At 27.1% G+C, this 17038-nt stretch overlaps 1 protein-coding gene across 5 annotated transcripts in view; it reads right to left on the bottom strand.

Annotated features, from left to right (window-relative positions):
* Positions 1-10671, bottom strand: part of LOC129960350 (transforming acidic coiled-coil-containing protein 1-like) — a 32985-nt gene extending 22314 nt beyond the window's left edge. For 2 of the 5 annotated variants that reach the window (XM_056073731.1, XM_056073732.1), the window contains exons 1-2: positions 10536-10662; positions 8551-8658 (exon numbers count right to left, since the gene is read on the bottom strand). The gene's annotated coding sequence lies outside the window, so the exon portion shown is untranslated. Of the gene's footprint in view, positions 1-8550; positions 8659-10535 lie in introns of all 5 variants that reach the window. The other 3 variants (XM_056073730.1, XM_056073733.1, XM_056073729.1) reach the window with 2 other exon arrangements.
* Positions 10672-17038: the final 6367 nt, after the last annotated feature.

The following is a 17038-nucleotide window of genomic DNA, read 5'->3' as shown; positions in this document are numbered from 1 at the left end:
ATTTTGTTTCCGATCTTTCTGCATTCTAAGAATTATTATTTTCTAATCAATTGAACTCAGGTTTGACTTTAATTTTTGAGAAAAATTGATTCTTATTTTTCCATGCTGACTTTCACATGAACTATCTCAGTTCAAAAATGCCATTTCAGATAAATCCCACTCTAAAGTAATAGAAGTTTGGAATATTTTTTTCATGGTATCTTTTTCCAGCTTTCTGCCTTCCAGTTCTGACAACACTGGTGCTAGGTCCTGGTTGGAATAAAAAAATTTCAAAAATATTTCTGTAAAAATCATGAACGGAAAAAAAAAAAAAACTTATTTAAAGAACTCCACAACTGCTTCTCCTTTATCAAGAAAACGTTGACGCTTTACATATGTGTTTTAAATTAATCATTCCCAATGCTTTTTAATCACAGAAATATATCAAGTCATATAAACATTAGAATGATATCTTCTCAAAAACATTCTGCATTATTTAAATAAACCAAATATTAATTTTCATTTTTCAATAGGTTTTTTTAAACTTTAATTTATTTGGCCAAATAATATTTATTTAAAAAGCAAAATTAGATTTAATAACATGAAACACCAAACAATATAGTCAGAACTGTACCATACTGAAAAAAATGAAACTCCTTTAAATAAAATTAACTATATATATATATATTTTTTTGAAAAAAAATATTACTTTTTAAATTTACTCAAAAAGCATTTATTTTAGAAAATAATAAATTTTATAAGAATTGTCTATTTCTGTTGATTTATTTAATCTGTTAATTGATAATTTAGAATATGAAGTACAAGTTACAAAAAACAAAAAACATTTATGCTGTCAGCTCACCCACTATTTAAGGACCTTCATTTTTTAATCTTCTATTTCTCTTAAGGATATAGTTTGGGAAAAGATGTTTCTTTCTTAAATGTTTTGAATACAGGTGAAACATTTTGAATAAAGCGAATTTCCTAATAAAAAGGGGATATATCAGTATTGGATATAATCCAGTATAAATGGCATCACTTCATATATTGATATAAATAATATACTCATAAATATGTATTTGTTCATTAGATATATAGAACATATCAAAAAGAATTACTCAATTCTAAATCATTATATTTTTGGAATAACAAACATTAAAAAATTAAATTTTAGTTTAGTTTAACGAAATGCATCTACAATAGCACGTTTTAACCTCAAGTAGTTTTATTCAGAATTGTACTTTCAATTTGTAAGTATTTTGCCTTGTGTTTATATTATTTTTTGGTTCTATTTTCATGTGTTTTGTCGTTTGATTTGCTGTGGTTTTATTTGGATTGTTTTTTGCTAGTGTTTTTACTTGTTTTAATCTTGTGATACTAATTTATCTCTAAAACCTCAATTTTCTGGGATTTTCGGGTCATGAGGGGTCAGTTTGTTGGACGAAAGTCAGACCCCTCACAGAAAAAATCCCTGGTTTGAATCCTTGCCTGAGGGTGACCCTTGAGAAAGTCTTCGGGCCGGATTCAGTTGATCTTTCTTTTTGATTCTTTGGCTATTAACTTAATATTTATTTCTAATTTTGGTTCAGTTCAACAGAAGGTACTTTGTATTCACCAGTTTAGCAAAATTAGTCAGTGATTACAGTGCAGCAGTAAGCATTTGACATTGGTACAAACTCCTACAAATTTTTTAACCCTTTCAGGGTGTGTAGTGGGAAATTGCTGCAAAAATTAAGTACTTTTTAAGCACCTTTGTATATGCTAGCATACGAAAACCTGCATAATTTCTAAGCATAGAATGCTTTTTGTTTTATAATAATGCATAGATTTTATTGACAAGTTTAATTTTATCTGTATATATATTTTTTAATTTTAATATTTATTCTGTATTTGCATGCCATCTTCTATTGCAAAGCAAATGGTTTGATAAAAACATAATAATGAAAAAAAGAACTATCATTACCAAAAAATTAAGTCAACTTTCATAAGATTAATAATAAAAATCTGTGATCTTTTATAAATATCTAAAAAATTAACTAATTACCAGTTAATTTGGACCAATAAATTATTTCTGAAAATGGCGATATTGATGTAAAAACATAGCATGGCCAAAAAATTTCTACTATATTTGTATATATGAAGCAAGAAATAAGATTCGACATAGCTGTGATGCAAAGTGTTAATTTTCTTCTGCGCTAATTCACCATATTTAGAGATCCAGAATATTTTGCAGCCGTATAAAGATAGAACTAAAGCATTCTAGCATGGTAAAACTGCCACAAAATTGACAAAAGAATAATGTTATGTTCCAATTGAGATTTTTTTTAACAGAAAAAAAAGATTTAAAAATGGTAAGTCTATAAAACTTATCTATCGCTCCATAATTCGGAAGTTTAATAACAGGCATTTTTTTTAACATTTCACAATTTGAAAATTTAATAAAACCCTGCTTTATAATCCATATAAAAATATAAATAAAATGTTCTTATTTTTAATTTAAAAAACAAATTACAGAAAAACACGATTATAAAAAAAATGATGTAGGTGACTATGCTAAAAAGTCGATTTGCTTGCAAAAATATGAAATTTCTTTAATTCAATATTCTTAATGTTTGATCAGTTTTCTTTACAAAATCATTCAAATTTTTCCCACTTTTCAAGAAGTTATATTTGCATTTATATAAATTTTGATGCCATTTTATATCATTAAATATTATTTTCTCTATTTCTAATCTTTAGCAGTTTTCTCATGAAAAAAATCATAAATTAAAATCTAATCCATATTTTTGTATAAATTTTGTATGATGGTTTTCAACATGTTCTGCAACTCTTGCGCTAATAATAAATAATTCATTCGTTAAGAAATATTTTACAGATACTTTAAATCTTCGCAATGCGAAAAAAAAAATACGAAAACTTCATGTTATTTATCAGTTGAGCCCCAATATTTAAAGAATGAATAGAAATCCAATTTGTTTTTTAATTTGGGAGCTAAATAATATATTTCTTACACTATCTGCAAAAGTTTAAGCAAATTATTTGATAAACCTCTAAACTAAAGGATTTTTACTTTATTTCTTTTTTTAGCCAAAAACTCCCTCTTTCCAGCTTTTTAAAAAGTTTTTGTTACTTAGCTGGTATATTTTGGTTTCTAAGTTTTTTTTTTTTTTTTTCAATCTCTTGCTTTAAAATATTTAGCTATTTTAGAGGGGGGTTTTCAGAAAATTCATCCCAAACATAATTCCTAGTTTTCATAAATAATGGTAACAAATTCTAGTTAAGTTTTAAAAAAAGTTAAGTAGATGCTAGTTCTGTAGTTAGATCCAAAATGAAAATAAAAAATGTCAGATACATTTTTTTAAAAGTTGAGCCAGCATGAGATAATATAGCACGTTGTCTCAAAACTTAACAATGCTCTTTAAATGAAGAATCTCATTCAATAAACCGCTTTAAAGTTTAAATTAAAGCAAAAAAAGCATTTTTTTTATCACAACATTAATAGCATTAAAATTATGTAACTCAATGTTTAGATAAAGCAATGATATTGTTTGGAATTTCATTACAATAAAAATCATTGCTATAAATTATGCCCAAAATTAATTTTGAAAAATTACTAAAACTAGAGAAAAAAAAATGCAACCATTAATTCAAAACTGATATCATTGAAAAGCTACTTTTTAAAAACTTTTATGACAGTGTAAAAGTGGTTTTTGTGTAATAATAAGCTTTGACATTGTGGCAGAAACATGTTAAAATCCTGTTTTTATTTTTGGAATTAAACTTCTAAAATTTTGAAAATTCCATTCTTAGTGGGCCTCTTATACATAAGAAGCAACTTCTTGTCAAATTTTATGTTCCTAACTTCAGCAGTTTATGCTGTGTGTTGATCTGTCAATCAGGGCAAACCTTTAAAAAAAGAGAGAGATTTCATTGGTAGTGGAGGGAATTGATCTATAAGAGCTACAAAAACAGAAAAAAGAAAAAATCACTAAAAAATTGCAGAATCTAAATTCTAAGGAATAAAAATTTTGAAACACTTCCCCCCCCCCCCCCTGAAAAATTTTAAGCACCAGATCTAGCACATTTTTTTTTATTAAAAAAATTTGGCAAGATTGATCTGACACTTTTCAAATGGATGAGGACTTTTAAAAAAATACACCACAAAAGAAATCTTGATCATTGAAAACTTATGGCTTCAAGCTAAAATTTCATCATAGTGGATTTTAGCAATCTAGCAACATATTACATACTGCAATGAATTACAATTCAACATAGTACAGTAAAATCCCTTTAATAGATTATTCAAGAGATCGCTTCAAAATGACATATTAACAAGAATGACGATTTGATGTGTAAATTATTAGGGAAGTTTCCCTATAATTGTTATTAAAGCAGCTGCTGCTATGTTGAATATACACCCTAACACTAAAGTTTAGATACTGCTGTTTTTGATGCTGCTTTAAAGAAATATTGAATGAATTACACCAAATTTATACACTTCATTCTTAATGCATCTAACAAAAAATTTGAATTAGACATCATGGCAAATTTTTGAAAAAAAAAATCATGAAAAAAATATGCAAATCGTAAAACTTATGATGTCACATGTTTGTGGTATTAAACTTTAAGATTCAATAACAATAGTCAGGGAATACACCACAAACCAACAAATTCAATCGGAAGAGATGGGTTAAGTGTGGATTTTGATGCAAGTTGCGAAAATGAGCTGACAAAATTGCTAGCATTTTGAATAGATCCAAGAAATCTATTTATTGAATTTAATCTACAAATGAAGAACATAATGTGGAAATCAGATCTGGAAGACCACGAGTCGTAAGCAAACGCAATGACAGAAGAATTCAGAATTTAGTATTTCACAGTAAATGAGTTTACGTTCAAATCAAAATGCTTCAGGTATTAAAATACAGTATGCACCAAAATATGCAGTACTGAAATGAAAAAATTAACAAAATTACATTACTGTCATCTGCAAGTTTATTCTTCCTCAAAAGAAATTAACATACATACATACTTACTTACTTACTTACGCACAATTAGTGTGTTGATTTACTACGGTATGGGTAATGTAAGTGTTTAAAGTGAGCCCCACCTAGTTGTATACAGTGTTCATATTGTTCACCCAGATTCTCAAACACATCCTGAAACAAAGGTTGATTCAGACTCCTGTAAAAGAGATGATTTTTCTCGCGTAATGCTGGCACAGTTGTTGGTTAGATCTTCACAGTAGAACACACTCTACTGATTGACCGGACTTCCCCTTCCGTTGACACAGTACACAACCAAAACGGAGAAATTTCGTAACAATAGACAGCATAACTGTGTTATTTGTTGCCATTTTACTAAACTTCTCTGGGAATTGTTCTGCCTACCTTTTCAAACTTGGTCCAACTGCACAACCGCTTCGTATGAGCAGAAATAATGCTCAACTATAAATACTTTTTCCTCAATCGAGAGACCCATTTCTAACAATAACTGCACAACACAACTTCCTTTTCACTACTATGAACACATACAGCTGGAGCTATGCCTCGTTGACAAACGAAACCACATGTTCCAGATGTGCAACTTTCAGTACTGTAGATTTCGGCGCATACTATATATGGCATGTAGTAATATTTAGAGAAGAAAAAAGTGGAATTTTTTGATATACCAGATGGCTGTTGCGTCCTATTGGCATGACTTGCACTGAGAACCAAGGATTTTCTATAGTCGGCAGCAAGGTGGGAACTCATTGATAGCTTAGGCTGCATTTTAAACTTATTGAGTCGCCATTGCTAAGCTCTGGTCTTAAGTTTAAATCTGATCAAAGATGTTTCTGGCATTATGTATTGTAAAGTTTATGTAAACAGCAGGCCTAATCCTCTACTGCAGAGTTCAGAGCTTTGATTGAAAATTCCTGGTTTGGTACAGAACCAAAAATTAAGCAGAACTTTGTTTCTTCAATTAACAATCATTATTTATGAATTAGTTACAAAAAATGGAAATCCAACAAAATTTTAAAATTGTATATTTTGTTTTAACTTGTTTTTGTTAATTTGTCTTAACTTTTAAGGCACTTCCATTTTTATTTTTGTTTCTTACTGCAAAATATAAATTGAGTAATTGAAATTTTCTGTTTGATACATTAAGTAGAAACTACAAGAAAATAAATCTGTTCAAGCCTGTTGTAGTTTATTCAATATTTCTTTTTAAAAGTTATAAAAACATCAAAACTTTTGTGTCGGTATGCATCTAACTCTTAGGCACATCTAATTCATCTTGTATTATTTTTATTTTACCTTGATCAGACCAATTTGTATTTGCATTAACTACACATAAAAGGTTAAATATGCATATCATGCATAATTAAAATAAATTTTTCACCATCTAAAATAATAAAAATTTAGCATTTTTTAAGTCGCAACAAGTTTGGCCTGGCACATATTTTGTACTGCCCTTTCACGATAACCATTCGAGTTTTTCAATAAACAGTGATGTTCATTGTTGAAGAAAGAGTAAGCAGGAAAAAAAAATCATTAAGTGTTATCTTAATATGCATTCATACCCTGAAACTATTTCATTCCAGATTCCTTTGCTAAGTACTTTCCTTTAGTTGGTTTTCATTCTTGATATCGGTAAAAAAAGCTTTACAACCATGCTTTTGATTTACCGTATTCAACGTCTACAGAAGCAAAAAAATTTTCTTTGCATTTCTAAAAGAAATTCAACACTTTTAAGGATCTTTTTTTAAAAGTAAGCACTTTTAAGTGGCTTTAAAATGGTTTTCAAAAGTAGGTACTTTAATGATGCTATGCATCCTGCCTATTTAACTTACTATGGCAACAAAAATTGCCAGAAAACAAAACCATGCTAATTTTAATATAATCCATAATTTTCAGACAATTCAGTATTATTTAAAAATTTCAAGCACATCACATTCCTTTATAAATGATACTAATCAGATAAAATAAATTAATAATGTCTCTTATTCTTTCTGCTTAAGCTATGTCCTGAAGGTTAAAAAAACTATGCTAAATTACTAATTAGATTTTTTGAAAAAAGAAGAAAATTTGGACTTTGGGTATGGAAAGAAAAACTAAGTATTCCTTCATGAACACATAAACAATGTAATGAATGATAATGAGTAACATTGTTGAAAAGATTGTAGTCATTCTGTAAAAGCCTTATAAATATTGCATCCTAATCTTCATTTGGTCTTTGAATTGAAAAGGATATAAATTTAATATTCTGAGAAGAAAATTTTGAAGTTTAAAAACCATGATGATTTTGGGAATGCTACATACAAAAGATTACTACCACATCATATCATCAAAAAATGTCAAATCGTAGAAAGACAACATCTGACTCATGGTTTGACCTTTTTATAACTTCAAAATAAAGAATATACATTATTAGAAACATTATATATATGGAATTACTACTTTAATATTTTGAAAAGGCTAGTAAAGCTCATCAAGAACACCTAATCAAGTTTCAGACAGCAAAAATTACAGTAATTATAACTTGAAAAATGCAGGTAAAAAGGATTTATTATGTACATTAAAAGCTCATTTCTGTTAAATAAAATGTATATTTCTTTCTGATAAATAGTTTTAATTTAATATAAACTATTCAAACTATTATTTAATATAAACTATTTAAAAAAAGACACTTTAAAATATAACTATTTTTGGTTAATTTTAAATAACATTAAGAGTGGATTTTTTTTCTCCCTTTAGAAGAAAAATGTGTTTTCATACGCTAGTTAATTTAAGCTAAATTTTTGATTAGCTAAATTGTTGCTGATTATCTATCAATTCAATCCAAAAATTCCCATTGTATTTATTTCTAAATCTGAACTTAGAACTATTATTTTTTATTCATTTTTTTAGTTCATTATTCATAATTTTTTGTTTCTTGCTTCTTTTACAGTTTTTTTTCTGTGGACATAAAATATGCAAATGAGAAAAAAGTATGGAAAGCAATGTATTGCAACATTTTTCACAAAGCAGTAAAGTAGGTCAGATAAGACTTTTGTAAGAAAAAGTACTGATGCATACTGTACTGATACCAATGCACATATTGTTTCAAGGTACTTGACAAACATTGAGGCTGTTGAACAGCCAATCGCACAGCTCCTCACCAGCTCATTTTGTGTCTTCCTTAAAATAAGCGGTAAGCTTAGAATCAAACAACAGTTAATACCAGAAACTATACATTGAACAACCTTAAAGATGAATTATTAATTAACAAAATCTACTTAAGTTTATGTTAGAAAAATTTGAAACTTCAGGGAAATACAAAAATAAATAACTATACAGAAACTGAAATGTCACAAAATCAATTTTTTATGTGCAATCATTACTAAGAATTTTATCTACTATCATTATTACTCATTACTAAAAATGATGCAATTATTTGCCCTTCCTAAAAAAGCAGACAAGACATTAAAAAGTAAAGATACATATCAATTTCCAAGCAATTTAAAAGAAGATTGTTTTAACTTTAGAATGTAGGTATTCTAATAAAAGAAAAGTAATATTTATGAAATAAAGAATATGAAATGCTCACCAAACTTCCTGACGTAACTGGGAATGTAGCAATAAAATCTGCTTATCATAAACCACGTTGGAATTTTTAAAACTTTTTCTTTAGCCAAGATTAAGACAGCATCCCATTCTGAAATGAAATTTCAATTATGTTTAATCTTTGTCTTAAGAAAATTCAAGAGTAAGTTTTAAAAATAATTTTTTTTAACTTACTTAATTTAAAGGGTTTTTCTTCGTCTTACATTAAAAAAAAAAAAACTTTAAATTTACAGAAATTCAATAGTAATAACTTGCTATCAATAATAGAGCACAATGAAATAAGAAATGATTGATTTATTAGACTAAGATTCCATTTGGAAGTTAAACCACAACCATAGCCATCGTAACTCCAATGATGATCAACTGGCCAGAATAACAATATGAAGATCAAGAAATTATAATTTTAAAAAAAAGAAATAATTTCTCTTCTTAGCATATATCTCTGCAGTTATGTTCAACAGAGGTTGCAGTTAAATAAGTAAGCCAATGATAAAGAAAAACTGACAATGAAAAAAATATAAAGATAGGAGAATTTTATTTTTAAAATATATTATTAGATACTATTTACAGAAAAATACAAATTGCCATGGTTTAACATGGTAATATGAATAAAGAAAACTTTATAAGATCCCTTGTTTATTTATTACTAATAAAGCACAATTTTTATCAATACATTAGTACCTCAAATGATCATACATCCAAAACGACACTCTGTACTTAGAAAAATATAAAATAAACACTTAGTTGCAAGAGTTTAAACATTTTAAAACAGTTATTATGAAATATCATTGTTTCTATTTATTCTTGTAAGAACTTATTTAAGTATATAAACTAAATAAATTCAAATGTATTTAGGAAGTTATAAGCAATTCTAAATATACAAGTCAAAAAAATATAAATCTCTCATAAAATAATTACAGTTCTTCACTTTTCTCAAATAACAGAAACAATGATCATAAATATAGATTTATATTATATATATATATATATTCTTATATCACTAACCAAACTCAACCACAAAAATTAAATATTTCAATAAATCAAATTTTTTAACAAGCTTAAATTACACAGTTAAAGTAAACTATTAAAAAAGATATTAACAAATATATAGTTAAGCTAATAAGCCAAATAGACGTTCTAAATGTATCCAAAGTTCCATCAAGTTACAATCAACTTATTTTTTAAACAGAAAATTGCTGTTATTTCTTAACACAGAAAATTAAGAGACAAGAAATAGAAGTATACTTGACATAATGTGTTTACAGCAAATAAGATGAAGATTGTATATACAACAAATCGTTTCAGATTTTATACAAATCGTACAAACAAAACACTTCTCAAATAAAATTCAAAATAGTATTACTAAATTTACTCAAAAAATGTAATCCTTAAAAATAAATATTTTAAGCAATTTTTGCGGAAAATAATAATTCCTCTATGCTGAACAACGAAAAAAATCAAAAGGTTTTCCAAATCAACGAATGCGTCAAATCGAACATTAGACAGAGAGTTGTCCATAAAAGGATTTATTTCAAAACCACACGATTTGCAAAGCAAGTATAATGAGAAATACATCTAATATCAATTCCAAAGTGCTATTTATAGAAATATTCAAAGTTGCATACATTTTTATACATTAAAAAATTTTTAAAAAAAAGGATATTAATTTTTTTTACAAAAAACTTCTTTAGTAAACATTTAACATTAAATAAACTCCTACATTGAGCAAATAATTCTCGGAGTAGTAACACAAATATGGCACTACAATTGTAAGTTACAATAATTTCCTGAAACAATTAACCATAAAAGCGCAAATAAAAAGGACTTAAAAATTCACCCACTCAATCCACAAAATATGTATTTCATCAATACAATTATGGAGTGACTCATTGTTAAGGTGTCTAAAACCTTTTAATTTAACCACAAATTGAATTCATAAACATAACGAATTTATTTTAAAATTCATACCTTGTCAATACATACTTCAAATAATTCCGATGTTAACTTAGCACTAAACTGAGATTTATTTTAAAAACACCTGGCTACTTTCACATATGATAATAAAAAAATCACAACAGTGTCTGCTCAGTTTCGTCGTTTGTTGCCAAACTGAATATCGATATGAAAGCATAATGTCTATATCAAATATTTTGAACAACCAGTTTTTCAGGTTTTTTTCAATTTTTTCTTTATCCGATGCAAAGTACAAAAAAAAAAAGTATTGTAATCGTCAAAAAATTCGAACTTGAGATTTTGATGAATCTCTACGCTTTAGAATTTCCTGAGTCCAAAAAAACACATTTTTGGAAATAGTCTGAATTGTATCTGTGAGAAAGATCACTCAATACCGCATTGAGCTAGACAAATGAAACTTAGTATATGGTCTTTACGACAAATTTGTAAATTTCTATCAAATTTTTGAGCAAAATGTATTAATTTTAATTTCGAAACAGTTGGCAAAATCTTATTAAATTGCCGGTTGTTGTGCCACATAAAGCTCATATTATAAGCTTAATGAACAACTATTGAATCAGATATCTGACAATTTATGGATTCAACGTCGTCGACATCCATAGCATTAATTTCTAAATCGACTGACCAAAAATTATTGACAAAATGCGATATCTTATTGGCATGTCACACTGTGAATTATTTTGCCATTTGTAGTCAATGTGCTGATTCAAATCGTTACGTTAATGTTTACAAAATTAGATGGTTTTAAAATTATTATATTCATTAAGGTACAGCTATCCACAACTGTTCCCAAGCGGTGAAGACTTTTACTAGCGAAACTCTCAATTTCTCGCTGATTGGGGAAGAGGGGACAAGCATTTACCGACAGGAGGGCAGTTGCCCCCCCCCTTGTCCGGTACTAACGCCACCTCTGATTTTTAATTTGAGATTTGAAAGAAACCATTTAACGTTGTCATATAAGGTGATTTACTTCCTGAACCTTTTATGGCTAAATGTTTAGTGCATGGGAGTTTCGTTTTTAAAACATTTAATGGAGAAAGGACATTTTTAAAGAGTGATAATCCATTCTGTGAGCCCCATTATAAAAACCTTTTGTATTCTTAAAATTTTTATTCAGATTTTTATGCATCAATCAGAAATAACCATTAGAAGAACATGAGCTCAATGTAACAAATAAAAATGCAAGATGTACTGAGTGGATCTATTCAGTTTGCCAAGTATCTTTATATTTAGCACAAAAAAAACTTATCTTCTTATCTACTAAATATTTTGCACTAAAGAATAATGAATAAAAATGTCTTGATACATTTGAAAAATACTACTTAGTTCAAAAAATAAAATTATCTACTGTTATAATTTCTTTATATAAGTTTTTTCTTAATTATCTAAATCCTAACTGTTAAGCTTACTTCAAAAGGTAAAAAATTTGATATTAAACGGTGAAATTTTGATTAACTTGATATCATTAAAATATTTGATATTTTATATGAGAAAATAGAAAACATTGTGGTACTAAATATGTACCACCGCTTAAAAAATTTAACCAAAAAAATTTTTGTCTAAATTTTAAAGATTGCTTTGGAATGTAAAAATAACGGTTCCATCGAATATAACAATTTTTTATTTATGCGCTGTAAGGTAATTATTTTTGCATAAACTGCTATGTTTGAAAGAGTTAACAACGAGAGAGATTTTTAAGTAAAAATTTTGGCTTCATAAATTCTTAATTATTAAAATAAAAGTAAAAATACAATTTTAATTACGAAAAATGTAGATTATTCAACAAACAAGCAGAGCATATTACTACAAGTAAAAAGTATTCCGATAGTTTTACATATTTTTTCAAACTACAAATGTTAACTTTAGACTATAAATGCTAAAAATGATAATCAGCTTATTCAGGAGTAAAATCATGTAGCTGCGTAAAGAATAATTTGGACCTAATATGAAACATATTATTAAGATATAAAATAAGTGAAAACAATACAAAAGATGTAAGTGAATGAGATGTATTATTTGTTACAACAATCGTTAACAAGTAATTTAGTTACAATTACTAACAACCACAAAAAATAATAAAAATTATTTTCAATCAAAATAAAAATTATTTTTCAAATAGAAATTATTTTCAATTATTTTCAAAAATTATAAATACTGATTTTACAATATAACATGTATTAACATATTTAGTGTGTAGGCAAATATCTTCTTGTAATGAAACAGAACCGATACTATTGAAATATGTACAGAATGTCTTTCTAATGTCTTTTGCTAACTGAGCAGATAATCTGATTTAAAATATGGCAGCAAAAATTGCAAGTCAAAATCGGAATGAAAATGAAAGACCCACGAAAATGCAAGAAAATCGTCTAAGAAGCAATACAAAATTATCATAGTGAGCCTTTCACTTGTGTTGTCTGACTGAATCCTGGTATCCCAGCCTTTTGCAACAGCACGTCATCCTCTTCATATCATACGAAAAGGTGCCCGCCAGTGCTCGCCTTTTGTAATTTTGTAATTTCTCCCAATGAACTAGCCTCTTTATTTCGTCCTCTTCGGTTGTTTTCAAGATGGATTCAATTGATTTTTCCCTCCCTCCCTCCCTCCTTCTGAAAAAGTTTTTTTTCCCCGCACTTGTTATCTTTTTTCACAAATAACTTTTTTGACACTGACAGATTAGAAATATTCGCAGGTGATCGAGATAGAATTAACTTGCGCTGATTAACGAATTCCTTATTTTGAAAACGATTAGAGTAAGAGAAGTTTTATGTCGCTTTAGAAAACTTATGAAAAAAATCTTTCTTAAATTAATAATATGACATAAAAATTTTTATAAGTACTTATCTTCAAAAATAATGCAAAACGTTTTTGAAGATCTTAATATAAAAATATTTGATTAAACATTATTAAAATATATCGAGTGCCATCAAAGGAATAACAACAACAAAAATTGAACTTATTTTTTTTCTCTTTTATGTAAAAAAAATAATAATAATAATAATAATCCTACACTGCATCGAAATTCATCCATACCATAAATACTTGGGTAAAAATCTCACTGCGCAAAATAGAAATGACCATCTGTTACGAAGTCAAGAGTGCTTTGTTGCATTTACATTTTGACATAAGATTACTAAGATTTTCTTTATCCATAAATTTTTCTTTGCTTTTCAAATACTGAATAAAGTCTTGAAAGAAATTTCATGCTTCATTACTTAAGAAAAAAAGAGTTTTGTTTCAAATTTAAAACGCGTTAAAATATAAATGCATTTCAAAATTGAATTTGAAAAGAAATTCATTTCCAATAAATATTTAAACAAAATATAATTTCTTTCTCTGTTATACCAAAATATTTTCATCCTTCCATAGTAAATGTTCAATGGTAATATTTTATGAAAAGATACAGAAATCTATTCTTATATGTTTTCTATAAAACAGCCTTCATATTTAATTCTATTTTTTAACAATACTTATGACACATTTATTTATTCTTAAATGCCCGCAAAAATTAAAAAAAAAAACATATATATAAATGAATCTGATTTTAGCGAAATGGAGATGTGATTATTCCAAGTTAAACACATATAAGGGTTGAAAGATTATTTGTAATACCAATAATAAAAATATTATATTATGAACTGTTTGGATAGTTTTGAATGAAATAAAGCAAGGTAAAGAAATAAATAACTTTGCATAATATACCTGGGTACCTAAATTCTCAAGATATTGACACTTTTATTTTTTACATTTTACAAAAAGCTAATTAGGTCTAGACGAAAATTTCGTTTAAGAATTCTTGATGTAAATATTTTAATGTTTTTAGGGGTGAGTATTTTCTGTGAATTGTGAGAAGCAGAAAGCGATGAAAACGCTCTATAGGGCAATTGAATCTGGAGCTACCGAATTCGGGTCGTAATTATTCAGTAGATGTTCAACAAGGAGAAAAAATTTCAAAATTTAGATTTTTAATTAGATAAAATTTATCAAAATTTTGATCAATCGAAATATTTATTAATTACTTTTGCATTACTTCAAAATCCAAAAGATAACTTTCTATAGGTAACATATTTAGTTTCGAAAATTGTTTTGAAAATTTTAATACATTATTTAATGCTTTTCACTGTCATAATGAAATTGAATCCGATTTTATTGCTTCGTCGATTTATTCTCCGCGTCCTTTTGCAACCTCCAATGTTTGATCAAAAGGAAGTACTTTGTTTCAAGATCTGATTGTAAGAATTATAATGTTGTCTTTTAAGCAGCAACATGCTTTGAAATTAACCATTGGAACATAATATAAGCAATTTTTATTTTTTAGCGTATATCTTTACTATAATATATTTCAAAATAATAATAATGAGTCTTATATTATTCATGTAATGATCCCTACAATTAATCATGAATGCATCCTCTTGTGGTGAATAGCATATAAGTCAGTTAACAACTCTTCCACCCGAACGATCGTTTTCGTATAATGGTTTAGTTACGGGACTGCTAACCACAAGATCCCAGGTTCTAACCGAGCGTATCACAATACCGCTACACTCTTATCATATATTTAGGACTTAAATGCATCATTTCAGTCATACGAATATATAAATGTTTTTTATTTGAAAATTTATTATTTATTAATGAATGATTATGAATTATTTATTAAAAAAAGATTTTATCATTTAGTTGCTATTTTCAAATTTGCAATAGATAAAAGCAGTCCATCTACTTATGAAAAAACAGGAATGACTCAATAACATATCTATATTCATTTTGTTGTCTTCACTAAGGTTGAAGATTTGATGCTTATTTCAAATATTAGACTTATTAATAAAGCGCACACTTTACGATTCAAAGGTGATATTAATTTCCCTTTATAATATTATTCTAGAATTTAGAATCATGAGTAAATATTATTTTGTCATGCATGCTTTGTCTTGTTATCCATTTTAATATTTTTCTGTGTGTTGTAAATATTAAAATGTTCTTTTTTCGATTTTGATTAAAGTTCACATATTTGAGTTTTATTTAAAAAAAAAAAAAAGAGTAATAGAATTGTTTTTGTACCTTTAAGACCAGAATCCTTAATTTGCAGTTGGTAGGCGTTAATTGTATAGAAATACAAATTTCTGAAATATTTGTCGGTCTAAAAAACGCAAGGATTATAAATTTGGAAATTTAAAAGAAAATGTACTTTTTATTGCATGCTTCTTCTGATTTAGTTTTCAATATTTTCTTATCCAGCTTTTCTAAATGATATTCAAACGACACTCGGTAAAGTTATGATTGTAATTTTGAATACTTAAAAAAAAAAAAAAAATCCTCAAAAATGTGAGTAGTTTTTTTTTTGGAAAATACTGCATATTTCTCTTTAAAAAAAAAATTTTTTTTTCCTTGTGATGATATCAATCGATACCTTTTTCTATTAAATTTTAAGGGGACACTTTAAAATAATTTACAAAATTATCTGAAAAATATCCTAGCTGATATACTTAAAAATGAAATATATTAAAAATAAATTTTCCTTCTAATGAGCAAGGTTGGACGAAGAAATGATTCTTCGAAAATAAACATGGAACTGTTTAATTTTATAAATTTTAATGCTGTTATAGAGTGCTATTTTTTGGGACTTATTAACTGTCATATTGTTTAAAATAATTGAAAATTATTTTTTTATCATAATCAAATAATTTTTGCATAATTTTATTCAGTTACTTATTATTATGTTCATGATATTTTTTGGATATTTCTGAATTTTTCATTTTGCCTAACATATACGTTTGTTTGGAAAACCAAACGCTCAAAGAAAGTTATGTTGAAAATTTGTATAACTACATCTAGTAGAATATATGACAGCAAGCATGCATTTGTAAGAACGTTCTTGTAAAAATATGTCATTGTATATGTTCACCATTTCATTGTTGAATATCTGTACGGGGTGGGCGGACCGGTGCAGAACATATGGTTCATGCAGATGTATAATACTGCAAACGATTTTGTTTATTAAAAGAGTGTTAATTGATGTCTTTTGAAGACAACAATGAAATTTGGAATCACGGTATTAGCAGAGTGAACAGAGTTTGAAGTTATATTCAAACCAAAGAGTTCAACTTTAAATTCATGTGAAACAAGAATTTCAAATAATTTCAATAAAATGTGATTGAATTTTAGCATTTTATTGCTGCTATGGTTTTGGACAAAGCACCGTGAGGAAATCGGATTTCGATATTAAGCACAAAAATATTCATAAAAACTGTTTGAATAAAGATATTCTTTTCACAATGATAACCAAAAATATATTTAAAAAATGCAAAACATTTTTAAGGTCAAATTTGGAAGATTAAAAATAAAATTTCTTTCTTTCAGCATCGAGTCTTTTCCTGATATGATACGACTATCACATGACATTACATAGCGATTTATCAAAACACTGGCATGCATATTTAATTATATTTTATAAGAAATGAACTACTGAAACTAATTTTTAAAGTGTAATTAACGCATTG

The sequence above is a fragment of the Argiope bruennichi genome, chromosome X2 (assembly GCF_947563725.1).
Source record: "Argiope bruennichi chromosome X2, qqArgBrue1.1, whole genome shotgun sequence".
In the NCBI taxonomy this organism is placed as follows: domain Eukaryota; kingdom Metazoa; phylum Arthropoda; class Arachnida; order Araneae; family Araneidae; genus Argiope; species Argiope bruennichi.
Note: the sequence above shows the minus strand (reverse complement) of the source record. Positions and strands in the feature narration are given on the sequence as shown.